Source organism: Rhincodon typus, chromosome 8, assembly GCF_021869965.1.
Source record: "Rhincodon typus isolate 14 chromosome 8, sRhiTyp1.1, whole genome shotgun sequence".
Lineage (NCBI taxonomy): Eukaryota > Metazoa > Chordata > Chondrichthyes > Orectolobiformes > Rhincodontidae > Rhincodon > Rhincodon typus.
This window is the reverse complement of record NC_063339.1, coordinates 91,555,373-91,563,688: the sequence shown is the minus strand read 5'-3', so window position 1 is coordinate 91,563,688 and position 8,316 is coordinate 91,555,373. Positions and strand designations below refer to the sequence as shown.

The window sequence follows — 8,316 nt, the reverse complement described above, 5'->3', positions numbered from 1 at the left end:
TGTGCTGTGGGTGTCCTTGTCTCTATCCAGATTGGGCGATCAGGTGAATTCGAGTCAATGCAGACAGAAGGCCATTTTTCCTTGTTGTGAATGTGTTTTTGTTCTTCCTTATTCTCCCATGGGATGTGGGTATCGCTGGTCAGGACACCATTTGTTGTTCATCCTTAATTTACCTTGAACTGATGTCAGAGGGCCGTAAGGGGTCAACCATGTTGTTGTGGGCCTCAAGTCACTTGTATGCCAGACCAGGTAAGGACTTCCCTTCCAAAGGGACATGAATGAATGGGATTTCAGGAAATTAAAGTCATGGCCTCTGTTCCTGAAACTCAGGTTTACATTCCAGATTTTATTCATTGAATTTAAACTCTAGCAGCTGCTGTGTTTCAGTCCCCAGGGATTACTTGGATAAATATCACCACTGCAGTGCTATCTCCCTGCTGCATTGCCTTACTGTAGAGAATAACTTTCACTGTTCAGATCATCCCAGAGTGACAGAGAACAGGAGAAGGCCATTCACACCATCACGCCGGTGTTAGTTCCTGGTGAGAAAGGGATTGAATGAGAAGGGAAAAGTATCAGCTGGTGCATGTTTGCAGTGTGTCTACGGCAGGATAAATGCGGTTTAATGCAGATTGAAGTGGTTACTGGGAAACAAGAAGCTGATGCAGAAACAATGTGAGCAAAATTAACTTAGCTGTTACTGCTGAGGTAATAAACATCAGTTTGTTGGTGCAAACAGCAGAGAATGGTTTCAATCCAGTGACCTCTGGGTGATGGGCCTAGCATGCTCCCACTACACCACACCCTGGTGGGTAACTCACAACTGAAATACATTGTTACTTCCTTCTTGCTTCTGAATGGAAGCACACTTATTGACTGGCCTTCCTGGCTGTACAATTCCACTGTGTCACACCACCCAGAACGTGACAGGCAGAAACACACACACGCGCACACACACACAGCAATGTATAATTGACATACACACAATGTCAAAGGGGCCAAGCGGACCAGAAACTCACTCAGGTGGACGGGCTCATGATTTGACTGAACTTTCGGTAAACACTAAACCAACAGTTACATTCCTCATTCTGAAGAGTTCTAAAGAAGGGTCTCTGAACCGGGAGCATTAACCCTGCTTTCATGCACCTCTATACCCTCACAGAAGGACCGTGTGCTCACCGATTGTATCACTGGAATCACAGAGTAGCTCCGCGCGCTCGTTGCCATCCCCATTTCGGGTTGTATCTTCACAGTTGGGCCACTGAGTTTCTCTGATTCCGGGCCTGGGAACTGGAATTATATGGTCTTCTGCAGCAGTGGTTATTTCCTTGTGTGAGGGAACTGGTGAGGTTACCGATGTTAAACAGACAACAACAGGAGGATACAGTACGCCCTCACACACTGGCCATACTGCCATACATCAAGAACATATGGGAACTGACACCAGGACTCCTCAGACCACTCAGAATCATGGTGGCCCGCAAGCCCACAGCCACTCTACAACAAACACTTACAAGAATTAAAGACCCCATTCCCACAACATGCAGAACCAAGAGATAACAAGGTGTAGAGCTGGATGAACACAGCAGACCAAGCAGCATCAGAGGAGTAGGAAGGCTGACGTTCGTGCAGAACCAATGTGGTTTACAAAATACCATGCAACGACTACCACAAACATTACATCAGGCAGACAGGAATGAAACGAGACATCAGAATTCCACAGACCCTCACATCCTTCGTGCAAATCATCTGTTTGTGCAGACCCGAATGCTCTGTGTTCAAGTGGGTGATGTTATCACACACGCGCAATTGCTCAGTGACATCACCCTAATTCCTGGGCATTTCCTGAACTGTGGGTTTCCTCTGACCCCAGTGCTTCTGATATCTTTTGAGTTGCAGACTCCAGCATTTGATTTTAAAGTTGAAGACAATGAAATTATTTCAGTATCTTTAACCAGTAATGTACACATTTTGCTTCACGTGCTGTTCTCAGTTATCTGACTCTGGTGTTGGTGCAACCCATTTCATCACTCATCTAATATCTCATTATGTGACTGGTGTCAAAAGTTGCTTTATAAAAGTCCTGAATCAGTGACCATCCATTCTTCTGGTTCATCTCTGCTCTCCCTGATTAACTCTCTGCCATTCTCTAACCTCCTCTGTCTCCAATAATGGGTGTAACAGACTGAGGTACTTTATTCAGAAATTCTGAAGAAGGGTCCCAACTCGAAACGTCAGCTTTCCTGCTCCTCTGATGCTGCCCAGCCTGCTGTGTTCCTCCAGCTGCACACTGTGTTATCACTGACTCCAGCATCGGAAGTTCTTACTGTCTCTGAGTAGGTATTTTATTGTTACTGCCATTGATTCTCTAAATGAGGTGTTTACGGCTGAACATTGCCTGACCATTTGCTGTGAGCAATTATCTTCCCTGAGTAGTTCCCACAATGCTGTTGGGTAAGGAATTATTCACCAAGTGGTGCTGAAGGGATTGTGATACGTGTCCAAATCAACGACAATTAATTTATATCAATATAGGGCCTTCAAATAATGGAAACTTCCAAGCTGTTCCTCAGGCGTGTTATAATGCAACTTTTGACCCCAGTCACATAACGTGATATTAGGGAGGTGACAAAATGTTTAATGGGCAAATGTGTCGTTTTCAAGGAGTGTTATTAAGTGCAAAACTGAGGTTGAGAAAGGGAGAGGATTAGTGAGGAAATTTCACAGTTTGTGGCCTTGGCAGCTAAAGATTAAGGGGACCAAATGTGGGACAGTTAAAATCGAGAATGCTCAGGAGGTTGGAATTGGAGGTAATGCCAGGGCATTTTTAAAAATTCATATTTGGGGTGGGGGTGGGCATCACTGGCTGGGTTAGCATTTACTTGCCATCCCTAATTGCCCTTGAGAGAGCTGGAGGCTGGCAGACGTTACAGAGATAGTCTCCTCTCTACCTATCAAGAGATTGAACAGAATGATGAAAAGTTTAAAATTTAGCTGCACAAGCACAGGGGGTGGTGGGTGAACAAACCTTGGTGTGAATACTCACGCGGGCAGCAGAGTTTAGGATGACCTCAGGATTTCATCACTTGGTGAATAACCTGTAACTTGTTCCATTACAGCATTGTGGGCATTTGTGCGGGAAGCTAAAACCGCTAAGGCAGCAGCACATGGTGGGGAGAATGGGCAGTGGTAAAAACCTCATTCAGATGGAGTTAATGTAAGGAACAATAAGACACTAAACAGAACTCCCATACACTCATTAACAGAGGCAGAGGAAGTTAGACAAGTGCAGAGAGGGGAATGTGAGAGGATAGTGAGCAGTGTGTAAGGATAGTTAAGTCCAGAGGTAACAAAGGAATGGATGAGAGTTTCAGTAGTAGATGAGCAGACGAGGAGGAGTCGGGTGATGTCACTAAGGTGGAAGTGGGCAGTCTTGGTGATATGTGGTTGAAAACTCACCTTGGGGTGAAATATTTCGCCATGGTTATGACATGTTTGTTTCAGACACAGGGAGAGGATTTACATGCATTAGGAAAGGCACGGACTGATTATGGATGGTCAACATGTCTGTGTGTGATGTAATTCATGTCCCACTAACTTGAGTATTTTGCAGAGGTGGCAAAGAAGATTGATGAAGGCAGGGAGGTAAACATTGTTTGGATGGACTTCAGAAAGGTGTTTGAAAAGGTTCCTCATGGTAGACTGGTTAGATCACATGGAATCCAGGGGAAGCTAGTGGTTTGGATCCAAAACTGGCTTGAAGGTAGGAAGCACAGAGTGATGGTAGAGTGTTATATTTTGGACTGGAGACCTGTGACCTGTGGTGTGTTACAAGAATTGGTGCTGGGACACTGCTTGTACATAATTTTATATGAATGATTTAGATGGAAGCATAGGAGGGATGGTTAATAAGTTTGCAGATGGCCCCAAAATTCATGTTGTCGTGGACAGTGAAGAATGTTATCTCAGAATACAATGGGACCTTGATCAGATGGGCCAATGGGCCGAGGAGTGGCAGATAGAGTTTAATTTAGATAAATGTGAGGTGTTGCGATTTGGTAAGGCAAAGTAGGGCAGGACTTATAAGTTAATGGTAGGGCCTTGGGGAGTGTCACCAAACAGAGACATTGGGGTGCAGATGCATAGTTCCTTGAAAGTGGAGTCACAGTTAGACAGGGTGGCGAAGAAGGCATTTGGCATGCTTGCTTTTATTGATCAATGTATTGAGTATAGGAGTTTGGGCATTACGATGCAGATGTACAGAACATTGCCACTTTTAGAATACTGCATTCAGTTATAATCTCCCTGCTATAGGAAAGTTGTTAAACTGAAAGGTTTCAGAAAAAGATTTACAAGGATGGTGCTAGGATTGAATGGTTTGAGCTATAGACAGAGGAGGCTGAATAGGCTGGGGCTGTTTTCCCTGGAACATCGTAGGCTGAGGCGTGACCTTACAGAGGTTTATAAAATCATGAGGGGCTTGGATAGGGTGAATTGCCAAGATCTTTTCCTCAGGGAAAGGAATCCAAACCTGAGAGCATGGATTTAAGTTGAGAGGCGAAAGATTTAAAAGGGACCTGAGGGGCAGTTTTACATGTAGAGAGTAGTGCTGCATGTATGGAGGAGGTGGTACAATCGCAACTCTTCAAAGGCATCAGGATTGGTAAATGAATAGGAAGGTTATAGAGGGATATGGGCCAAATGCTGGCAAATGGGACTAAAATAATTTAGGATATCTGTTTCGAATAGACAAGTGGCAGCAATCAGTCTGTTTCCATCCTTTACATCTCTATGGCTCTTGAATCTTAATTTGCAATTCTAAATCACCAGATTGTAATTGGAATGTTTGGAGTCGAAGCTAAACCATTCGTGACTTATTCAATGTACTGAACTTAATATCCACCATCATGCTGTTCATTTCCATGAAGGGAGGGGAGTGGTGTTGGGGATGTTGGAGTGGTTTGGGGATCAGAGTTCATATATTCCAGGAGAGACGGATTAGTCTAAGAAATTCTGTTCATAATTGTGTCCCAGTACTTCCTGACAGTGACATTACTCGAGCAGAATTAGAATTTGTTTCAAGTATTTGCTTTGATTTGATTTGGGAAGAGGCAGGCATTTTTTGCATTGCTAACAGTTCAGTTTGTTTAGTTCGCAGAATAGAACAGCACAAAATCAGACCCTTTTAACAACTGCAGGCACATTGACACTGCAGGCAGTTGCACATTCCAAAGAAATAGACGGGGTGGGATGGGTTTGGGGACGGGGGTGGTGATTCGCCTTTTTTGTAACGAAGAGTCACATTTATTGAGGGAGGTAGACCCACCATCCTCAGCGAGTGGTTACTGCCGGCTGTGCACTGCCTGAGAGGGCGCTGGAAGCAGAATCATTCGTGGCCCTCAGGAGAGAGTTGAATGATGAGAGATTTACATGGCGGGTGAGACTGGTGAAGTTGCCTGTACAGACAGCTGATGCAGACAATGACAGGCTGAAGTACCTTCCTCTGTGCTGGGTCATTTTCTGAGTGTGCAGTTCTGTACCGATTGTCGCTGCAATCTCACTGACCCTCCGCTAGTCGTGGAGCTGGTTGAAGAAGCTCCGCCCTACCTTATCTGATTCGTACATTTCCAATGATCTACATTCACTACGAAGCAGTTTTACAGAAAAGATGATGAAAAAGCACTGGTGTAAACTGATTGTTTGCCCTGGTGAGGAAGCTCGGGAGTACTAGAACAAAAGTAAAAACTGTCAGCAGTGCTTTACAAGTCTTTGCACACAGTCAGGCTGACGGAAAATATGGGAAGTAACTGGGACCTAAGGTAGTCCAGCATTATAGCAGCATCGCTTCTCGGCCTATTGGCTCAGACCAAGTGTAGTTCCTGTTCTTATCAGCTTTAATATCTGATATGTCCTTTACTTAAGGACCGTATATTAAACTGATTTTTGGAGCAGGGAGTTGGAATAGGAGCTTGCTTCATCCACTCCATGCATCGTCCTGGTATTGCAGTGTTTCCAGGAATGGTGCAGTCTCATTTAACCAATTTTAAAAACAGCCTGATCAAAACTTGAAGAACCATTTCTGAAGAAGGGTCTGGGCCTGAAATGTCAGCCTTCCTGCTCCTCTGATGCTGCTTGGCCTGCTGTATTCATCCAGCTCCACACCTTGTTATCTCAGATTCTCCAGCATCTGCTCAACGCTCTGGAACCATATCATAGAATTCCTACAGTGTGGAAACAGGCCCTTCGGCCCAACAAGTCCACACCGAACCTCACAGCGTCCCAGCCAGACCTATAATCCACCTAATCTACCCCTCCCTGAACACTACAGTCAATTTAGCATGGCCAATCCACCTAACCTGCACATCTTTGGACTGTGGGAGGAAACCGGAGCACCTGGAGGAAACCCACGCAGACACGGGGAGAATGTGCAAACTCCACACAGGCAGTCGCCCAAGGCTGGAATTGAACCCGGGTCCTGGCACTGTGAGGCAGCAGTGCTAACCACTGAGCCACCATGCTGCCAAAGTGCTTTCTCTCAGTACTTTCACCCAACTTTCTCCAAATATGCTTATTCCAAGGTAACTGTTAATCTCTCCTTTTGTGCATGTTCAGCACTTGCTCTGAATGTTATCGCCTCATCCCTGGTACATGCCGCACCTTCCCACCAACACCATCCCCGAATATCCACACATGGCATCAGAAGTAAAAGAAAATCGCCTGCCAACACTACCTAATTGCAAATGGCATTTCAGAGAAAATAAGATAAAGCTATCGAAGTATTCACTAGTTTTGAATTTGATGACGATGACTTGGATGTATTGAACGAGAGATTTTGGGAACACTGTGAGCCAGGAAAGGATATGACGTATACAAGGCACATTTTTCATTTGAGTGCAAGAGCACCCAATCAAACAGGTGTGCATGTGACTGCTTTATTTTTCTCACGTCAAGGCCTGTGAGTTTAATCAGATTACCGATTCACTGATGTGGGACACAATTGCGAATGACCAAGTCAGTGGCATATTACTCCGAAAGCCAATTCTCACATTAGCCAGACCAATAGATATTTGCAGATCTCGTGAAATGAGCCAGAGTTAAATAAAAAGGCTAACATCAAGATGCAGAATTGCCTGTCCACAAAGTACATTCTTGCTCTAAGAACTCTATAAGCTTTTCAGCACCTGAGACGTGTTGTGCTCAGGGACTGGCACAATATCTCTGCCCTTTGATGTCTCAACTAGAACCTAATGTTTCACAGTGCTCCTGTCTTGCCTGGTTGTTTATCGCAGGCATAAGCCAGGCAGCTTATCATTGTTGTTACCAGCAGACAGTCAAGGGCTGGTCAGCAGCTGAGGCAACAAACGCATGTGTTTCAACCAAATGGTCACGTCTCAAAGTCTCAGGGAAACAGTTCTCAGTCAGGGCAAGGGAGACAGGATTCAGTCAGGAGATCCTGGCACAACATGTCCAAGGAATCATTTGATATCAGCTCAGGGACTTTGACACAGTCAGCCATTTGGGGCAATCAGGATCAGGGAATCTGTATCACTACAGTACAGAGAGGTGGCCACACTCACTACTAGTTACATCCTCAAAATGCTCCAGTAGATTTGCTGAGCCTGAATTATGTTCATCAATCCAAGCTGACCCTGTCCGTTCCTGCCATAAGCGGTCAGTTTGATGAAATTCTCAAGGTGTTCGGGGGGCACTGCAGTACTGGTGAAGCTGGGGAAGTCACTACTGGGCTGTGGGGACAGCCTGCTTGGAGGAAGCGTGGACATTAATTGTGGAATCAGTGGGAAAGTCAACATATTAGTGACAGAGGGAGACAAAGGACGTGGGTTGTTGTGGAAGTACGAGTCGTCATTGTTCACTGCCATCATGGTTTTGATGTGGGGAGAGTGCAGTGTATGGCGAAGCTGTAGGGCTGGGACTCCAGGTTGGGTAATGTTGTGAGGTAAAGTTTGTAAATGAAAGAGCTGCGTGGGAAAGTGCAGAAGCTCACGGACTCGACAAGGAAGAGACTTGTGCAAGGAAGAAAGGAATACTGAGTAAAAGATGTAATGTTGCAAATTTATAAGGCTTTAGTTAGGCTACTCTGAGAGTATTGTGTTCAATTCTGGTCACCACATTATGGGAAAGATATGGAGGTTTCGGAGAGGGTGCAGAAGAGGTTTACTGGGATGCTGCTTGGATTACAGGGTATGAGCTATAAGGAGACATTAGGAAAACTCGGGTTGTTTTCTCTGGAGCAGTGGAGGCCGAGGAAGACTTCATAGAAGTCTACAAAATTATGAGATGCATAGCTGGAATTGA

The 8,316-nt window shown here is 45.0% G+C and overlaps 1 non-coding gene across 1 annotated transcript; it reads left to right on the top strand.

Moving 5' to 3' along the window:
• Positions 1 to 5,840: 5,840 nt before the first annotated feature.
• LOC125483872 lies at positions 5,841 to 6,032 on the top strand. The gene has a single exon (XR_007262784.1). It is a non-coding gene; the product is annotated as a U2 spliceosomal RNA (small nuclear RNA).
• The last annotated feature ends 2,284 nt before the right edge of the window (positions 6,033 to 8,316 follow it).